A 21,908-nucleotide genomic window follows, 5' to 3' on the forward strand; every position below is an offset into this window, starting at 1 on the left:
TTTTTAGCTGGCACCTGCTTCCTTAGTGCGCCCTGATTAGTGATCTTTTGCACTTGCTAAGTGCTTTCATTGTTGCAAAATTAGTTACAACACCTGCCCTGCCCCAACTGACAATAATGAATTAGGGGCTGATTATTGGATTTTAACTTCCAGCCTGGCTCCTGCTTGTCTCCCTTAGCTGTAATTCATGACCTTTGTGGCATATGTGTAACTATTCTGAGGTTCAGAGCAGGGTCACATAATAGTTTCAACTGGCAACTGAACTCTGGAGGGGCCCCTCAGGAAGCACTACAGGAAATGGCTACTAATGATGTGCCTGAACTTTTGAACCTGGTAAGTAGTTACTTTCAGTTTTGCTTAGATCGTATTTCTGCAATTTCGCACTTATTCGCGGGGCGCGAACTCACGCGAACAGTGCGAGCAGTGCGAGCAAAATCCGCTGCTCGCGGATTTGCGGATTTTGCAGGAAATTCGCAAATCTCGCGGATTGCGGATTTCCCGAAAATCCGCAAAATCCGCGAGCGGAACGGATTTTCCGCCCATGCCTAAGATCAACGCCTTACTCAAAAAACCCAAGGCTGACCCTAAGGACCTCAAGAACTTCCGGCCCATCTCCCTGCTCCCGTTCCCAGCGAAGGTAATCAAGAAGACCGTCAACAGACAACTGACCCGCTACATAGAGGAAAACTGCATCCTGGACCCGTCCCAGTCATGGTTCCGCAACAACCACAGCACCGAAACTGCCCTCATCGCCGCCTCCGATGATATCAAGGCCCTGCTGGACAATGGTGAAACTGCTGCCCTCATCCTCCTGGACCTGTCAGCCGCCCTCAACACTGTCTGCCACCACACCCTACGCACATGACTCCATGATGCTGGGATCCGAGACAAGGCTCAGTACTGGACCACCTCCTTCCTCTCCAGCAGAACCCAGAGCGTCCACCTGCCCCCTTGCCGCTCCAAAGCCACAGAGATCATCTTCGGCGTACCCCAGGGCTCATCCCTCTACATGGCACCGCTCGCCCATGTTGCCCAACTGCACGACCTCAACATCATCTCCTACACCAACGACACTCAGCTGATCCTCTCCCTCACCAAGGACCCCCTCACCTCCAAAACCAACCTCCACGAAGGTATGAAAGCCGTTGCAGAGTGGATTAAGAACAGCTGTCTGAAGCTAAACTCGGACAAGACGGAAGTCCTCTTCCTCGACTCCACCCCCTCGGCCTGGGACAACTCCTGGTGGCCGACCGCAATTGGGAACAGCACCAACACCCACCGACCATGCACGGAACCTGGCGTTCATCCTCGACTCTACTCTCTCCATGACAAAGCATGTCAACGCCTTCTCGTCCTCCTGCTACAACACCCTCCGCATGCTCCGCAAGATCTACAGGTGGATCCCCACCGAAACAAAAAAAACAGTCACCCAGGCCCTCAGCAGCAGGTTGGACTATGGAAACGCCCTCTATGTAGGAGCCTCGGCCAAACTCCTGAAACGACTTAAGAGCATTCAGAACGCATCTGCACGCCTCCGCACATCCTTCGCTGCAGCCACATCACCCCCCACCTGAGAGACCTGAACTGGCTCCGCGTTAACAAAAGGATCACCTTCAAGCTCCTAACCCACGCACACAAGGCACTCCACAACACCGGATCAGCATACCTCAACAGACGACTCACCTTCTACACCCCCAACCACCAGGTCCGCTCCCCTGACCTCACCCTCGCCACCATCTGACGCATCCCAAGAGCGACCTCCAGCGGCAGATCGTTTTCACACCTCGCCGCCAAGACCTGAAACGGCCTCCCCATCCACCTACGGCAGACCCATGACCAACCTTCGGAAGACTTCTCAAGACCTGGCTATTCGAGCAGTAGCAGAACCTACACCCTCCCCCCCCCCCCCCAAGCCTAGAGACCCCCACGGGTGAGTAGTTCGCTTTACAAATGTCCTGATTGAATGATTGATTGGTGGGCATTTCTTCATTGATAGTGTAAGGAGACATACTTCTTCGCAATCACTTATCCTTTTGTGATTGTCCATTCTACTTAACGAGAAATAAATGAAATACATGAGATTAGTAATAATGTGGTGATCAATATTTATTTGGTTGTACCGGTGTGATTCAGCGCCCATCCCTCCACCCACCTACTTGGTGAATCTATTGAAGGCCACCATGCGTCTGTCCACCAACACCACTCAGTTGTCGAAAATTCAGCCACCCTCAGCAGTGCATGTATGATTACGCTATGAATCTACCCACACTCATGCTTTCATCAGTCTATGAACTGTGCTCCATAACACTTGCATGCATGCACCTACCTACCAGCCCCCTGAAATACACCATCTCTTCATCCACCCACTCACACCCGACACATTAACACTAGTTTTATTGATCCCCTCAAGCACCTATTCACTCTTCAAACACACATTAATTCCTCAACCCACCCACCAAGTAGCAAAATTGTTCACCCACCCACCCACCTCCTAGAGACTGATGAATCGAAAGTGAAAAGAGGGTTCATAGAATACTTGCCTAGTAACATACTCATACACCTACACGTGTGCATTCATTCACCCATCCACCCTCACTCATCCACCTGCACTCCTTCACCCATCACCCGGACGTAGTCATGCATTCAAGCATGCAGCTATGCATCCATCAGCATTAATGCAATCAACCACCCCTTTGCACAAAATTGCCCCCGCAACATACCTCTCCAGCCACACACATGTACTCACTCACACTGATATATTCACCGGTCCATTCGTCCATGCCAATCTGTCTTTCCACCTACACAAACGCATTTATCGATCCCTCAGGCTACACCACACCCTTTGCCACCCAACCATCCATCCGGGCACTCGCCACCTTCCAAGTGTTTGTCTGTGTCTGACTTTTGTAAATGCATGTCGTATGTTTTTATCTGCATGCGCTGTACACGTCAGACGAATACGTTGTGTCCCTCGTTAAACGTTCGGAATGTGTTAATGGTTTGGCGATAACAAGTGAGCCACATGGCTCTGGTGACAGTATGCAGTAGTGAGGGATAGTTCTGGTTCAAGGCGATTGTTTAACGCATGTGTTTATTAATATGGATACATATGACCATCCTTGGCAGCAGCGCTCAACACGAGACAAACCGGTATTATGGTGTTAATGTCGCATTACCAAGGTGTGGTGGCAGGCTTGACAACGAGTCTTGCATTTAACAGTAGCCCAGGGCATTCTGGGAACGTGGGGGCATGCATGATCCAGAGTGAACTCGGAGTCAAGAGTCCTCGTTGGTTCCTGGCGTCAATGAGACATTGCATAGGCTTGTAGGCATGTCCCAGCTCTCTTCAGTTCAGCTCCGGGAGACCTGTTTGACATAATATAAAATACAAAAATATAAACATGCAAATATTTCTTGACCTAAATTTTGACTAGCAGAATAATCATGAAGGTAAGCACTTTATAGGTATGTGTTGGTTTACTATTTCTAATCCACATGAACGTACACTGACTATGAAAACATATATATTTATGTGTGTGTCTATAACTATTAGGACCAGATATTCTGGTCATGATAACTTTGCCTATTCATAATATTTAAAACTCCATATTCTTGTCCTGGGCCCCCTGAGCGAGTACAAAGTGATCGCTGCTGAAGGGGTCTCTGATACCTCTTGAAGGTGGCAGAGACTAGCAATAGATGGAACCACTGGACTGGTTAACAGAAGCCTCACAGTACCCACAAAGAGTACTCACCCACACTGAGGCAATGTCTTGGCATCATTTTCCTGTTGGCTGGCAAGGCAATTCTTCATACCTGTAACCAATGACCCTTTGTGATTTCCCCACAGGACGCATTCCGAGCTTTCCATCCTGACGTCAACTTTGTGAGGAAATTCCTAAAGCCGCTTCACATTGGGGAACTTGCGCCCGAAGAACCCAGCGAGGACCGAGGCAAAAACGTAAGTGAAGTGTTACGGTGCCATGCTCCAGGGCACCAGTGAACCGGTATGGTGCCATGCAGTGTAGCTAAAGTACTCCCAGTGTGCGAAAACACATGTGTAAAAAGTGTACCTTCCATCTGTACTCCCAAAATAGCACTAGAATGTGTCACAGACTACCAGTCAATATCGGACTGACAAGGAAGGGCCGCACTGAGATGCAGAGTTAAGTGAGAACTTCAAGTGACAGGGCATTGAAGAAGCTTGACTTGAACGAAAAACAAGTTGGCCTCTTCAATGCTAGTAGGAAGTCAGAAAACAAACTGGGCCCCTGCACCCCAATTGTTGAAGCCCTGAAACCAAAAACTGAACCATTCTGAAGAAATTTCCAAAACACTTGTTGAAACTCGGCCAGATTGTTACGATCACATGTCGTAACATCTTTGTCATGACCTGTCATACTCCAGCATACTTGAGCATGCTGAAATCCACTCATGAAAGATATTTTTGTTGCACAGGTGAGAGCTGATGCATAATGATTGGGGACTATGGTGGCCCAACCACGAATGAATGGGCAGTCCTGGATGCAACATCAGAATGGAGGACATTATACACTTTTTGTTACTCTGCCTTTCATACAACGAAAGAAACGTATGGGCAACTGGAGGAATCGTGGAATTGTGGAAATACAGGTGCAATGGTATGGCTGCTTGTAAACCATTGCCCATAGTCATAGAACACCGCAACAACTTTTTTACACAAGCATGCAAGAGAAAAGAGCAATTACTTGGACTTTAACATGCCCCTGACTTTTGCTTAACAAAAAAGGGGGGCCCCGCCTGACCATAGCTATTGCACACTCTTTATGTGAGAATGCATCACAGTATACTTGCACCTTCTGTTCTGATGCCGATAAAGTCAGATTGAAGGCCATTTCTTTGCAATGGGAATGATCAACAGGGTGGGGCATAGTGTACATTAAGCAGCAAGCCTAGCCCAGGACACTGCAACAAGCCTTAAAGTTTTAGGGACTAGTTTGCATTATCTTGTCTGGCAGGGCTGGGCATACTTTCATCTTCTAATGTTGATAAAGGCAGATTATGGGCCATGACTTTTAAATGGGGAGAGCAGGGAGGGACCAGTTACCCAGGATTCAGTGAGGATAATAAGACATAGCGCGCGGCCTTCAACTCGTAAGGGGTCATCTAATTTTCCTTACAATGTGCCTGTATGGCCTGAGACCAAACTTCTTGGATGAACAAGGCAGTTATGGGCTCTGCTCTCCCAGAGCAGCCAAGCTGCAGTGCTCAGCAGACTCAATCAACACATTCTGTAGGCTGGAGCCAGAATTCACAGGGGTTGAATTAGGAGTTGTCCAGGACACGAAGTGATACCTATTGGCTACTATTGTTTTAGTTCAAAGGCATCGGGCTAAGGGTGAGACCAGAGTTATTTGGGAGGGTACAGTAGGAAGGGAGCGTATCCTGTGGAGACATATATAACAATATTATCTAAAAGGTTCACATGTCCGAGAAGGGCTGGATTAGGATTTAACAAATGTATAACTACTAAATCGGTGCCATGCTGCTGTCCCAGCAGAAATAATGAAAGCAGGATAAGTCTCTTATCTGCATTAACCCAGAAGTATCACTCACTACTAATAACAAAAGTAGAAGTTTTTCAGGGAGGAAATTCTAGGTCAGGAGGGTGCCTTCTTATGCACACAAAAAAGAACAAAGGTCTCTGGGGTCCAAGAAAAGTATTGGGCTTTCATGTAGGTGTGAGAACCACAAGGTAACCCAAGGCATGCCGATTCACACTCGCACTGCCTGAGCAGCAACCTACCAAGCACTTTGGCTTTCACCCTCGCATGTGCTGGAAGCTAGTGTGGCCGGGGTCAGAGCCACGACCCAACTACAGTTCACCCAATTAGTGCTCATCTGCCTCTGAAAGCCTTCAAGGGCTGGACAGGAACCCCTGCTGAAAAAATTAACGTTCTTCAGCCTAGCAGGAGTAGGAGGAATCTGGGCCTTTTAAAGTGTGTGTAGTTTTTTAGGTCGAGTTTACTCGAACCTAATGTTGTCAACCCAAAAAATTCCTTTCCTAGGATTTTGGACAGTGCACGAGAGTCACGTGACTCCTTGTGGACGAGCATGCCCAGCCCCCCCACTGCCAGCAGCATTTCTCCACGGCCGCCAGGCCACATCAAAGGCTTCCCCAGCGTGCGCTCGGCCGGCCTCTGGTATTTCTCCTCCCCTAATTATTCACGTCACTTTGGCCGAGCTTCAAAGGGATCTGCTTCACACTTCACGGCCGCCGTGACTCACATTTCTCCTTCCTTCTTGTCCAGCCCCCCTCCCAGCGCTGCCTTGTTGGTTGATTGATCTCTATCGACCTCACAGTTTGGTGCCTAATGAATCTGCAGTCCTGTGCTGCCTACCTTCATAAACATTGAGAAACATTTCCCTGCAAATTACTTCATTTACTGCTCTCTCCATACTTGCACGTGCACAGACTTTGGTATGTTTAATCATTCATTTACCGCTCTCTCCATACTTGCATGTGCACAGACTTTGGTATGTTTAATCATCGACATGGACCTTCACATATGCGTTCAGGGCCGTGACTCACATTTCTCCTTTTTTCGTGCCCAGCCCCCCTCCCAGCGCTGCCTTGTTGGCTGATTGATCTCTATCGACCTCGCAGTTTAGTGCCTAATGAATCTGCAGTCCTGTGCTGCCTACCTTCATAAACATTAAGAAACATTTCCCTGCAAATTACTTCATTTACCGCTCTCTCCATACTTGTATCTTACTCCATCCTCTTCGATTTATATTACACTTTCTCTATTCCTTCACAACCGCCCCTACCCCTCCCCCACCACAGATCGCGTCTCACGGCCGCCCGGCCGTGTCATCGCTTTCACTTTTACTCCAGCGTCTATTTAAACACAGCTTGCACTTTGCTTTCTAGTTTAAAAGCTTGACAGTGTGTGTGCCTTTTTCTTCAACTAATAAAACTATTTCTGCTAACTGTACTTCTAGCCTTCCTCCAAAATGTCTCTTTTTCTCTCTGCCATCAAAACAGCAGCGTGCAAGTTTCCCGGCACCAGCACCGCAAGGGTGCAGTGCATTCTCTTGCTAGAAAATGGGGGCAGATCCTTCTTATCCGTGCTTCTCTCTTTGTCAGCCTCCATTCGCTTGTGATGACGCCTTACAAGTTACAAAATGTCTTCTCGGTGACTCAGCTTTCCAGAATCCCCTCCAACTTTGAGCTCGCTATGCACATTCTGGGCTTCAATGAGATGTTTTACATTGTTGCAGAATTCATTTTTTTAATCGAAACATCAATTATCTTTCACTACCCGAAAAGATAACGCTCTTTTGCTACCTCTGTGTGCTATTTCTTGTAACATACGTGTGGGATTATTTCACACTTTAGTTCCTCTTCATCTTTAATTGTTTTAAGTATGGTGCCGCTTTTACTTTAATTTTTTTCCCGAATGCACACAGATTTCCCCTGTATCTTTAAAGACGTGAGTGATGCAGTTTAACATATAGCATGGTCTAGCACCTTCATTTGCATATGAATGGCACCACATTCACTTTAAGCGCGCCTTTATTTGTTTATGTATTGCCCCGCTTTTATTTTCATTTCTTTCCCGAACGCACTCAGCAGCCTGTTCTTCCCCCATCCCTCAATCACCCCATCCCGCTGTTCACGGTTGAGAGATCTCTGTCCTGTCTGACCCTCATCTACCCCACCCCATCTCCACTCTTAACCATTTTCCTTGCTACTGTCTCCTGAGCGCCCCTCGCTTGTCACAGCAGACACTCTCTAAGACATGTGACCTTTTAAAGCCAGCATCTACAATGCAATTGGTCTCCCATTACTGAAAATGTGAGCTATTGCTGTAGCAGTATTATTTGCAAAGCCAGTATCTCAAACTTTCAATAATGCAAGCTCTATTGCATTGCAAATACTTCTGATTTAATGTGGAGTGGGAAGCAAGATAACGACTAGCGCCTCCTTGCGACCCATCGGCGGGCTCCTTGTTTACCTTTCCCTTCGTAAAGTGTTCACCTGTTTATTAACTCCTAGCTATCGCCTCGCTATATTTGTGAAATCCCTCATGACAATCGGCCCACATCTGGAAACTCCTAACAAGCTCCATATGCTTTCGTTTGTTGAACGTGCGTTCTGTTCTGTATTTCTCTCAGCACTTTCCTGAATTTAACCACTTATAAACATGTTTTGTTGTCGACATTCCTGAAGTATCAGACACTCTTTCCCTTCTTGGTACTGACTCCAGGGCACCTGCAGTGCAGTGAATCTAAGCCGAATGCCGGATTTATCCCAGCAAGCATCTGCTCTTCTGTTCCAGCAATGTTTTACCAAATGCTTAGTTTGATTACTGTCCTTTCTTTATTTTCTGTCTCTGAACGCGCGCAGCAGAATTTTGAAGGTGCAGAAAGTGAATTATTTACACAGAACCGGGATTTTGAACTTGGGCGGGAAAAGAAGCGCTGGTGTGAATTGCCCTATTTCACTGTAGTGCCTAACTTATAACTACTGCAACTCAAACACATGTCACTTGTTGCATCCACTACCACCACCACATCCACCACCAAGTCATCCACCACCACCACGTCCACCACCACCACCATGTCCACCACCACCACCATGTCCACCACCACCACCATGTTCACCACCACCATGTCCACCACCACCACGACCACCACGTCCTCCACCACCATGTCCACCACCACCATGTCCACCACCACCATGTCCACCACCACCATGTCCACCACCACCACGTCCACCACCATGTCCACCACCACATCCACCACCACCACGTCCACCACCACCATGTCCACAACCACCACCACCACGTCCACCACCACCATGTCCACCACCACCATGTCCACCACCACCACGTCCACCACCACCACGTCCACCACCACCACATCCACCACCACCACGTCCACCACCACCATGTCCACCACCACCACCATGTCCACCACCATGTCCACCACCACCACCATGTCCACCACCATGTCCACCACCACCACCATGTCCACCACCACGTCCACCACCACCATGTCCACCACCACCACGTCCACCACCACCTCGTCCACCACCACCACGTCCTCCACCACCACCACCACGTCCTCCACCTTCACGTCCTCCACCTTCACGTCCTCCACCTTCACGTCCTCCACCACCACGTCCTCCACCACCACACCCACCTCCACCTCGTCCACTACCACCACCACGTCCACCACGTTCACCACCACCATGTCCACCATCAACACCACCACATCCACCACCACCACTTCCACCACCATGTCCACCACCACCACGTCCACCACCACCACGTTCACCACATCCATCTTCACGTCCACCACCACCACGTCCACCACCACCTTCACATCCACCACCACCTTCACGTCCACCACCACCTTCATGTCCTGTCCACCACTACCTTCATGTCCTGTCCACCACTACCTTCACGTCCACCACTACCTTCACGTCCACCACCACCTTCACATCCACCACCACCTTCACGTACACCACCACCTTCACGTCCACCACCACCTTCACGTCCACCACCTTCACGTCCACCACCTTCACGTCCACCACCTTCACGTCCACCACCTTCACGCCCACCACCACCACATCCACCACCACACCCACCTCCAACTCCACCACCACACCCACCTCCAACTCCACCACCACACCCACCTCAACCACGTCCACCACCACTACCACCTCCATGTCCACCACCACCGTGTCCACCACGTCCACCACATCCACCTCCAACGCGTCCACCTCCAATGCGTCCACCTCCAACGCGTCCACCTCCAATGCGTCCACCTCCAATGCGTCCACCTCCAACGCGTCCACCTCCAACGCGTCCACCTCCAGCGCATCCACCTCCAATGCGTCCACCTCCGTGTCCACCTCATCCACCTCCAACACGTCCACCACATCCACCACCAAGTCCACCACATCCACATCCACCACCACCACCAAGTCCACCACCAACAAGTCCACCACCACGTCCACCACCACCACCACCAAGTCCACCATCACCACCAAGTCCACCACCACGTCCACCACCGAGTCCACCACCACGCCCACCACCGAGTCCACCACCACCGAGTCCACCACCACCACCGAGTCACCACCACCACCACCGAGTCCACCACCACCACCCCCGAGTCCACCACCACCACCCCCGAGTCCACCACCACCACCCCGAGTCCACCACCACCACCCCCGAGTCCACCACCACCACCCCGAGTCCACCACCACCACCCAGAGTCCACCACCAACACCCCTCAGTCCTCTACCACCCCCAAGTCCTTCACCACCCCCAAGTCCTCCACCACCCCCAAGTCCTCCACCAACCTCCAACACGTCCACCTCCAACACCATGTCCACCACGAGGCTACCTCACTCCGCCCTCACTATAGATCTGTCGCCCTCACTCTACCCCTCAGTCTGTCGCCCTCACTCTACCCCTCTGTCTGTCGCCCTCACTCTATCCCTCTGTCTGTCGCCCTCACTCTATCCCTCTGTCTGTCGCCCTCACTCTATCCCTCTGTCTGTCGCCCTCACTCTATCCCTCTATCTATCTCACTGGCAGACTCCTGCAGGATAACCACCACACCTACCTCCACCACCACCAAGTCCACCACCACCATGTCCACTGCCACCACCACCACATCCACCACCACCACCACATCCACCAACACCACATCCACCACCACCACATCCACCAACACCACCACATCCACCAACACCACCACCACGACCACGTCCACCACGACCACGTCCACCACGACCACGTCCACCACCACCACGTCCACCACCACCACGTCCACCACCACTACGTCCACCACCACTGCGTCCACCACCACTGCGTCCACCACCACTACGTCCACCACCACCACTACGTCCACCACCACCACTACGTCCACCACCACCACGCCCACCACCACCACGCCCACCACCACCATGCCCACCACCACCACGCCCACCATCACCATGCCTACCACCACCACGCCAACCACCACCACATCCACTACCACCACGTCCACCACTACCACCACCACAGCATCACTCGTCGCCACCACAACATCACTCAGCGCCACCACAGCATCAATCTGTGCAACCATTCAACAACTGGTTCAAATATGTTCTCTCAGTGTTTCAAGCTTCATTACAAATGTCACAAAAAGATGTTAATATTTCACTTCTGTTCTTGGATTTTCGTCACAATAAAATACACTGAACATAATCTTCACAAAAGTTATTTGCAAAAGTTTAAGCTATTGCCATTATAAATTACAAAAAAATGAAAGCCATTGTTTGAAATGAAATATTTTTATTGTTTCAGTTAATTAAAACCACAACAATACATTTTAAAGGAATCGACTAATGTGTTTAAAATTTCTTAACATATATGTACAATCTCTGTTAATATATTCTATAACACTCTCCGTCTAAAACCGAGTTTGTTATTTAAAATCGAATGAAGTGTAATAAAAATGCAGTCTGTCTAGCTTAGTTCTGAAGTTCTTGATTTTTTCCTCTTTTATGTTCCGGAGCGCTCTCTGCCCGAGCTACCACAGTTGTGTTATCCTTTTGTTGACAGGGTGCTGTGGTGTGTTTTAGCGCTTGGGAGTGGGCTGCAAGGAACTTTAGTAATAGGCAGTTCAATCGCGTGTCTGCTGGGTTCAAGGTTGCCATAATTGCAGATCTGCACGTTCTTATACCCCGCTCGTTCATAGACTTTTTTAACAGAGAGCTTCGAGCTTGAGCTAGATTCGGGCAGATGCAGACAAGATGAATAAAGTCCTCGTTGCTCCTCCCGCATAGTCTGCAGGTTTTTGGTCCATTATGCACCCAGGTTGGTTGGTCCATAATCGATGGGAATTTCCCCAAACGGAGTCTCATTAATTTCTGTTTTCTGTGAGCTGGAAATGTAATTGTTAAGTATGGGGCTGCCACAAGTGTTTTGTAATTTGATATTACCATCCATGCGTGTTTTCTGTTGGTAAACGTGGCTTTATCAAGTAAGAGAGAGTGGAATTTTGTTGACTTGTTTATAGCCTGTTTGAACGCCGGGTAAGGCAGGTTTAGTTCCCAGAGTTTTCTTGTTCCAGTCTCAGTTATGGAGTTTTCAAGATACTGGTTGTATGGGGATTTAGTGTCAGATCTAATTTCTTCCCATAGTGCTTGGTGCAATTCCGAGGCTGACGTGTTCTGTTTCAGTGTATACCAGTACTTAATACTTGCATACTTTCTTCCCACTGTTTCATTTACTGTTCCAAATTCTAACCTTGTCTGAGCTGGTGAGGCTCCCTGTTGTATTTGGAAGGTAGATTTGAAGATGGCTGTCTGCATTTTGTTAAGCAGATCCGCATCTTTCCCATGCAATCCTACACTGCCGTATGAGAGGGTTGGTAGAACTTTTGCTTTTATTGTTGCCAGTAAAGGTTTATATGATGGCCCCGTGAGCTTTTTGGCCAAAGATCTAAAAGCAAATGAGAGTGAATTTGATCTCTGAGTGATGTACGACATTTGCTGCTGATGGCTTTGTCGATTATCAAAGTAGAAGCCCAAGTACTTGAAGTTGGACACGGCCTCTAGCTTTGTTCCCTCCAGGTAGATGTTTGTACTGGCTGTCCGCCGCCTGGTGATAAGCATTGTTTTTGTTTTTGTTGTGTTTATCTCCAGGTTGTTATTTGTTATAAATTCTGCCAGCCCTACTAGTAACCTTTGAATGCCAATCTTCGTTAGATTCAACAATACCACGTCGTCTGCATAGGATAGATGAGTTAGAGGAAGGGAGCCAAGTTTAGGTGGATGAGATGGGATCTTATTTAGACTTGATGTTAGGTCTGCCATAAAAAGGTTAAAAAGATGGGGGGCTAGGACACAGCCCTGCTTGAGGCCTTTACTGGTGTTGATTTTTCTTGAGAGCCGTGTTCCACTCCCCAATTTAACTTCCATCCAAGTATTGGAGTAAAGGAGTAAGATCCCTCTCAGGATTTTTTCCGGAATGTTCCAGCTGCACAATTTCCTCCATAAGATGTTCCGATCCACACTATCGAATGCTGCCTTTAAGTCAATAAAACATAGATGAAGAGGCTGTTTTCTCCGAAGATATTTGTTGGCTAGCACTGAGAGAGACATAATGTTAGTTAGTGTCCCAGTTCCTTTCCTGAAGCCTGTTTGGTTCAGTGGTATTCTCTTTGTGACGTCGGACCAATTTATTAGATCTTCCAGGACGAGGGATGCAAAGTACTTTGCCTCCACATCTAGGAGGGCAATCAGTCTGTAATTAGCTGGGGATGTTCTGTCTCCTCCTTTAAAGATGGGTGAAATTATGGAGCCCTTCCAACTGGATGGTATTTGGTTTTCACCTATTATTTCTTCAAATAATATTTTTAATTTTCTGCACCAAAAGTCCGGATCAGTTTTGTAAACTATTGGAGGGATCCCATTCGGCCCTGGTGCTCCGTTGCCACGTGACTTCCTTATGATTCTTCTTATGTCCTCTTCACTATACCATGTTTGTTTGACCTTATTTGTTGCGTCCTTCTTCTCCCATAGGCTAACCATATCGCGGGGAAGCCTGGGAGTGACGCTTCCTTCTTTTCTTTTTTGGGACACTTCGTTGGTAATTTGTTGGATTGCTCCTGGGTTATGCTGGTCAAGTGTTATCTCTGCGAACCTCTCTGTTAATAACGCAACCCAGTCCGCTTCTTGGACATTGGATGATGTTGGATTTGAAGGGTGATTTAAGCTGTTAATAATCCTCCAAAATGCGTTTGAGTTGGTGTTCTTGGCGGAGCAGAGTAGTTTTGCCCAGAGGTCATCATTCAGAGATCTTTTGTATTCCCACATTTTCTTTTTGTATTCTTTCTTGAGGTTTTGTCTTTGGATCCAGTCTTTGGATGACGTAGTTGTCTTTTTTAGTGCTCTGGCGTTTCTCCTTATCTCTATTTTGAGTTTTACCAGGTTCTTTGGCAGAGAATTTTTGTTAGTGAGAGGATGTGGTTTATTTGGGGCGGACGTTGTTGCTATTAACTTTCCCGTAAAGCTCTCCCATTTTTGTATTTGGGTACCTGTTGTTACCTCACTTTCTATTTTTAGTCTCTGCACATTTGCCTGCAGTACGTCGATGTTGGCCGTTGTCCAGTTAAGTCGTTTCAAGTTAGTGGTCACAATGTTATCTCCCACTATGTTGTAACTGTGGCATTTAGTTAGTTTTAAATTGAAATAAGTGTGCTGATATGAGTGATCGCTTTTTGAAGTGTATTCTATAGAAAATTGCTGGACAAATGGCAATAGTGGAAGAGAGACTGCTGTGTAATCTAGCCTTGAGGCAGTCAAGGTTCCTAGGTGGGTGTGCTGCGGCGGATTGTCACCTTCGATTCTCCCATTAAGGAACCGCAGCCCGAGGAATTCCAGGCTTGTTACCAGTTTTCGCCCAATTGGATCGGATCGCTCTGTTTGCAGCTGAGTTTGGGTTTTGACGTTCCAAAATTCGTTGTCAGCTGCTATTATCTCGTCATCCTCAGGCGTATAGATTAAGTTTGAATTAAAATCACCCGTTACGATGATTTCCCAGGATGGGTTATTGTTTCGAGTATCCATGATTGTGGATACTAGCTGATCCAATGCGACTTGCTTCTCTTTCACCTTTGGGGGTGCGTAGAAGTTAACAAGTAGTACCGGGGTTGGTCTGCCTGGCATTGATAGTTTTATTAATTGCATGTTTGGCCCATATGGGGCTATTTGTTCTGAGTTAATCTTGATGTCTGACGCGATATAAACTGATAGACCCCCTTTTGGTCGACCAAAGTTGAATTTTTTCCGTGCTGGTATATTGTAGTGAGTGTACCCGACAAGAGGTAGCTCCTCCAATGCCCATGTTTCTTGGAGGGCAATAATGTCGCATGCTGTCCAGTTGTGGAGTGGCAAGCCGTCTTCCATCCATTTCCTCGCTCCGGCTATGTTCCAGGACAATAGGTGGAGAATTTCATGGGTACTATCCTTTTGAGGTTTTTTGGGAGGTCAATTATTTTTCTGTTTATTTAATGTGTCTGTTAGCCAGCGCCAGTAGGCTGCGTCATCCTTGGGCTTTGTTTGATTGCCTGTTGTGGTTAGGGAATAGATTGTCGGTGAAGGACTGTTCCCTCTGGCGTTCCATAGTACTGAAATTGCCTGATCCTTATTATCTGTTCGCTTTTCTTTTTTCCCTTTTGTCACCAGACGAGCTTCAAGAGGACCTGGATAGCGTGGTTTTACCGGCCTTTGTTATTTGTAATATCAATACATCTAAGTCACGTAAATACAACACATATTGCATTACAAATGCTATAGGTGTCACATTTGCGAAAGTTAAAGCTATTGGCATTATAAATGACAAAGCTATTAATTTCGCTATTTTCAAAACCAATAGCTCAAACTTTCATAATGCGAGACCTATTGCATTGCAAATGCTTGTTTTCAAGGTAGTAGCCTTGATTGCTCTTCCACTTCCTTTCTCCTTGCAGCGTTTTTATCTAGTCTAAGCAGTATCTCTTTAAATGCAAAATAAATACAAATGCAATGCAATGTAAGTGCCTATTGTCTCCAATTCTCGTTCTTTTCCTTTTGGTATTATTTTATTCATCTAAGCTTCACACATGTCCTCATGTGGATAACTAGGCCTTCTCTGATTACTCTCCTTTTTGGTGTCTGGGCACACAGCACGCAGCAGCCCCTGTGGCTAAGATGGTTCGTCTTTATTTTATTTAAACTTTTCGAGTCCTTCTCTCATATACCCTCACTCATCACCCCACCGGGTGCTGTGTCCTGTTACGTGATAACCACACCTCGTATCACACATGACAAGAAAACACTTCCCATATAGGCCCAAATCAAAAACAACACCCTCCCAATAACACACCCTACATGGTGGCACTTGCTATCCATGTGGGTAAGCACTTCAGCGTCCAACATAGGGATAGAAAGTACTATACAAATGCTACAAGAAAATACCATTGCAGCTCAGTTCTTCATGCACTTTTTAATGCACTTTGTTCTGCCCATCTGTGCATCAAACATTTTGCATAGATGCACTTTATTTGTTACTCTGTTTCGGGTATGACCTCTTCATTCCATAATATATTGTGTCTTTGATAAGAACCTTTTAAAGTGTATCTGTGCATGAAAGGCCCAGAGAGACTTAATTGTTAAGAACAATTCAATCCATTTCAGTTTAATATGTGGGTCACGCATGTTGTTACCACGCATTACTCTACAACACCGTGGTTACAACGCAGGTGTCATTACCACACGTTACCTTTACCACGCAGGAGGTTACAACGATTATGCCTTTCTCATGCATGCCTTTACAATGACATTTGTTTATTCTTATTTTTATTGGCATTTCTTCTATAACAATTCAAAGTACAGACAGTGTATAGGTTTACATACAGCATCCATTTCCGGATCAACGTGACATATCAGGACACTTCGTCTCCTAAGGGCTCTGGTCGATAATCAGCATGTTTATTGCTGTGCTGTAATTTAGCAATCAGATTAATGGTACCATCAGAATCTTACTAAACAGTGAAATATTCCGTCACTAGATGTACATTTCGTTTTGTTCCTTACTATGAACGGCCGGTATGCCCACATCAGGGCGCAACATGATGGTTCAACATAAACGAATGAGCTTTTTTAATTCAAAGAACGTTAGAAGAAAGAAACTCTTTCTAAAACAAAATGAAACTTGTGGAGTGATCAGGTATTCTTATCTAGAGGACCCGGGCTTAGGGGTAACAGGTCCGTCGGGGTGTATCAATCTGAGAGGGAGGAACATCTAGCGTATTCCGAAGCACCTGCCATCGCATCTCGTAGCTCGGAAAAGCCAGCATGTACGTCTCTGATTTAATATAGCTAGAAGTAAGCCATCACGACTCGTTGTCCTCATTCGGGTTATTTCGCTGTCCCCCAGCCCTCTCCCTCACTGGTATGCACAGGTTGCTCCCAAGCCATCATCATTTCCATCCTCACTCCTTTAGCCTCCTCCCAGCTCAATTCTCTACCTTCGGCACCCGCCCAATTAATCGCATCTCAGTTCCAAAGCTCTACCCTGGGCCCTTGTGTGTTGTTATGTCCCTGACCTAGGAATTGCTAGAACCAACTACTCAGGGGGTCCTTGTTATTTACGTTAAGCAGTGTATTTCATGCCAGTCACCCCATAGGCATCCTCACCCCCATGTCCCCGTAATCTTGTAGGACCGCTCCATTCTACAATCGACTAAAGAAAAACAATTAACATAGCAACCTTGTTGCTGAACAACTCCCGGACCCCAAAGCAGTCTGGCAACACCAGCCACCCAAACACTATATAAAGCATCAAAACACTAACTGAGGTCTAATTCCAAATAGGAAGAGGGCTTAGTGGGGTTGACAATTCTAGAGGTGTAAACTAAGACAGGTAATGTGCCCATGCCTGAGTCATTGTGATCTAAATCTGGTCTCTGACTGACATTGGGTGCCCTCCCACCCACCCCAAGGTTCCCTAATAGTCACCAAATCGTATTTTACATCAGATGATCTCGTCAGCGGTGTTGGGGGTCACCACTGGCACTTTTATACTGCCACTATGGGAAGAGTCCGAGTCAAGCCCCTCAGATTCTCTCGAGGAGCGAGTCCTAGCCTCTGAAGGGGCCGTTTATCTTGCCTGATGGCCGCTACCGCCTGTAGGGACTCCGCTCTCTACTTTTCGGTTTGTGAGGACTTGGGACAGCCTGGAGCCCCTCCTCTGGGGCGTCTGTTCCAGGGTTCTCACCTTTTGGACCGTACCACTTGTGTCTGTGTCAACTGGGGGTTTCCAGTCCTGTATACTTCCAGCCATTCACAAGCAGACCTGGTGTCATCATAAAAGTGCCTCTTTCCATCTACGTGTATGCTTAATTGGGCAGGAAAGATTAAAGAATATTGGAGCCCCTCCACTCTCAGTGCTTTCTTGACCTCTAAGAATGAGGTTCTTCTTTTCTGAGTGTCCAGTGTGTAATCAGGAAAGATGGAAACTTTACTGTCTACAATATACGGGCCGTCAGTTCTGGCTCTATGCAGGAGGGCATCTCTATGTCTGAAATGGAGGAGCCTAGCCACACCCGGTCTGGGAGGCTGTCCCACTGCCGATGGTCTGGCCGGAACACGGTGCGCACTCTCCAGTGTGTAGCAGGTCGACAGGTCCTCGGGGGCCACCACTATGTGGAGACACTGTTTTAGGAAGGACACCATATCATTGACCTCGATTCCTTCGGGTACTCCCAGGACTCTTATGTTGTTGCTTCTATTACGCCCTTCGGCATCTTACGCTCTCCGTTCTAGTATGCGGATGCGATCTGTAAGGTCTCCCATTTGCGTCACTAGTGATTGCTGCGATGGCTCCATAAATGTTACTCTGTGTCCTTTACTCTTTCGGACAGTTTCTTGTGTTCCTCCCTGAGCAGGCCCAGGACCACCGGCACTGTACTAATGTCCTGTGAAGGGTGGCTTTGGTATCGGCGATAGCCTCCAATATTTTCGCCAACTGCTGTTGCACTGGGTCGCCCATGTCATTTTGCACTTTTTCTGGGAGAGTAGCATCAGTTTCCAGAACTTGCCCAGTCTGTTTCGCTCTTGGTTTACCCATTTCTGCCAGGCAATCCTAGCTTCTTCACCCCACAACAGAGTGTTTTCAAGGATCGCTGCTCTAAGTGGACCCGTAGCACTTTGAGGTGCCACAGGTCGTTGTCCCTCTGTTTTTATTTTACTTTGGCAGCAGGTTCCAATAGACCTCTGCTCGAGCTCCACTGGTAGCGCCTCTGAGTGTTCTAGCACAGCCTCAGGGCCCTCTCCTCCCAGTTCAGCTCCAGCCGCAGCCGGACACAGCCATCAGTATATACTTGTAGGAATCTCTCCCACCACAGATCGGGAGCACACACACATGTGTTGTTTACGTTGGTCAATGTTCTCACACAGTTCATGTGTTTGGGAGGCTTACATGCAACCCCTGCATTAATCACTTTGCTGTGTACTCCCCTCTGCAGTTTACGGTGCACTCACACTTAATCCTAAATGTCAAGTGGACAGTTTGTCTCTTCAGGCATGCCCCCCAACAGTGAGTCTACACAAGGCAGGTATTTTTTGCCAGGTTCACTGCAGCCTCGCGTTACTACACACAAGTACATCCACTTCATTCCACAAGTGCCCAAATCGCTCTTCCGGGTGCAGGCCTGGCAGTGCCCACTTGGTTCTCAAAGTCAAGGTCTTTTACTGTTTCCAACCAGGGTTGTGTGCACAGTTCTGGCCCTACTCCATGGGCCAGGTCACAGCATCTCACTTCACGCCAAATATCCCCTGTGATGGTGTCTCCAGCAGGCCGCAGCTGCCTATGCGGACATCGGATTGCTGTCTCAGATGGTCAGAGTCCAAGACCATATGCTCATCGATGTCCCACTGCAGCGGAGAGCCTTCTTGGTTGTCCCCTTATTACTAAGCTAACCATTTACCAAGCCACTATCCTGGGGAATTACACCACAGTCCTCATATTTCCCTGAGGTGCGCAAAGAACCGAAGTCTCAGGCGTAGCCGGCAGGCTCCCAATATGCTACTCTGGGCTCCGCCCGCAGCCCTGTTGGCCAGAGTATTCCTGTGTGAGTGCTTTACTGTACTCCTGTGGCCGGGTCTCCCCTCATGGCACACCGGTCACTAGACTGGCCGCAGGTCGAATTGCCAACCCAGGGATCCACAGAGCAGGTCCTGCTCAGGGCTTTACTACCATTACGCCAGAGCTTTCCCTGCCCCACGATTTGCCTTCAATGGCACAGGGCCAGTCAGCAGCACTCGGTGCAACGTCTCACCATCACTCAAGCTTCGCAGTCGCCAGGCCTCGCCGCTCCATAGTTGGCGTTTGCAACAACTCTCCAAGGTTAGGCCTTGCCACCTCCAAGTCTCCAATCCTCTGGCAAATCCTCCAGTGCACACAGACAGCACCTGCGGCAGTCCGCACCTCCTTTCTGGTCTACAGCAGCCCCTTCGGCAGCCACAGGTCACTCCTCCGAATTGCAGTCTGGAGCTACGCCCCCATTTTAGGTGCAGGCAGGCCCGCTTTGTCATCGTACCATCCTCAAGCACGCCAGTGACCCCAAGCGGCCGAGAGCACAGCGGTCTGTTCCAGGACATCTCCAGTTGCCAGTTCCTCCCCGGTTTGAGTGTTCGCCTCCGGGGTGCCAGGATAATTTTGGGCCGGTGCAAAGCTACAGGCTTACGCAACCGCCATCTTTGGCTTTCAAGCCACGCCCCCGCCTTTACAATGAATTTCATTGTGAAGGCATAAATGGTAAAGGCGTATGCCTGGTAAAGGATTCTCCCCCAAAACAAAAAGCACCTCTATCCCAGGCCTAAATACTTAAACCGGCTCATGGCGCAACCCTCCCCCTGTCACCCAGCCCTTAAAAAACCTGCTCCCAGCCTTGAGCCCTAAATCTGGATCCGATGCAGCCCGCTTCACCTTGCACTTCTCAAACCCAATCCCACACCTGGACGGCATTCACAAACCTACTCCTGTTCCCAATCCCGGCTCTACGCTCTATAACTGGCCCCTAGCGCAACCCTCCATGGCCCTTAAAAAATGTGGCTGCCCAAGGCTACTGCAGGGGGCCACTCAGGAGGGCGGCCCTCTAGTGGCATTGGGCTTCCCCCCCCTCCTCTCCCACCCCTTACATCGGGAAGGGGTTGGCTAAGGGTTCGCCACGGTGCTACTTGGCTCATCAGGCGGGCAGGTGGCGCAAATCCTGCCTGCACTTGGATCGCCCGTAAACTAACCCAGAAGATTGCATAACGTTGTATTTAATAAACCTGCAGCAGTTTTTCCCAAGTTTAAAACTTGTGTGGTGTGTATTTATTTGCGGGATGCATGCTAAGAGGGGGGGAGACCATTGCCATGATGGTACTAATACACTCCCAGCCCCGAGCCCTAAAGCCGGTCCCGCTGCAGCATCAGCCCTAAAGCCCATCCCCTCACCAGCCCTGAGCCCTAAAACCTACTCCTGATCCCAATCCCAATCCCGGCCCTGAGCCCTAAACTACATTGTGTGCATTCCCCCATACCTATTGCAGGAAAAGGAGGGATGAGGTCGTACTCATGGGCGTAGGAAGTGTGGGGGACGCGGGGGATATATCCCCCCAGATTTTAAAGTGGGGGGGACACGGGGGACAAGCGTGGGGGGGACGAGGGGACAAAAGAATTTCCCCTCTCCCTTCTGTCATTCGCAGGGCCATTAGCACGCAAAAGCGCTACCTAATGGCCCTGCACTTGACATGCCTGGAGTCAAAGAGGCCCCCGCCCTCTGCCCTTTGTTATGCTGCAGGAAGGCTCGGCGACCTGGGAAGGGCAGAGAAGGAAAATAACCCTGTCTCTTTCCCTTCATACCCAGAGAAGGCAAGCACAGTGTCAACTTCTCCTGATCTGCTTCTGGCAGCTGCCATCCTCCCCCTCTCTCTTTATTCCTCAACCTCTTTCTCCCTCCTCCTTAAGTTCTGATTTCAAGAGACAGCTCTTACTACTCTCTCTTGCCTCTCCTTGTCTTTATTTGTTTCCCTGTGAAATGGATCCAGAATAGGCAGACCACTTTGGCTGGAAATGTCCTCATTAGCTGACCGTTTTATAATTCCAAAGAAAAACCTCGGGACGGAGAGAAAAAATAAATACCTAAATAAAGTGATACAGAGTGGTCAACAGGCAGGCCAGATTGTTATTTACACCCACACACATTAGCACCACTTTGGAGAGTTTGCCAGTGAAAGCGCTTTCTTTCTTTTTTTTTCTTTGAACAACATTGTTTTTCCAGGGTGGGGAAGTGCACCATTCCTAAAGGGACTGCAATACCTGGCTGATGAGTGG

The 21,908-nt window shown here is 48.4% G+C and overlaps 1 protein-coding gene across 2 annotated transcripts in view; it reads left to right on the top strand.

Annotated features, from left to right (window-relative positions):
* The window catches only part of FADS1 (fatty acid desaturase 1), a 449,638-nt gene that overhangs the window by 132,277 nt on the left and 295,453 nt on the right, over nucleotides 1–21,908 (top strand). The window contains exon 2 of one of the 2 annotated variants that reach the window (XM_086955582.1): nucleotides 3,851–3,961. The exons of the other annotated variant lie outside the window; for it this stretch is intronic. The gene's annotated coding sequence lies outside the window, so the exon portion shown is untranslated. The remainder of the gene's footprint in view (nucleotides 1–3,850; nucleotides 3,962–21,908) is intronic. 2 annotated transcript variants of the gene reach the window in all.

Source organism: Lissotriton vulgaris, chromosome 2_1 (assembly GCF_964263255.1).
Source record: "Lissotriton vulgaris chromosome 2_1, aLisVul1.2, whole genome shotgun sequence".
NCBI classification, from domain to species: Eukaryota; Metazoa; Chordata; class Amphibia; order Caudata; family Salamandridae; genus Lissotriton; species Lissotriton vulgaris.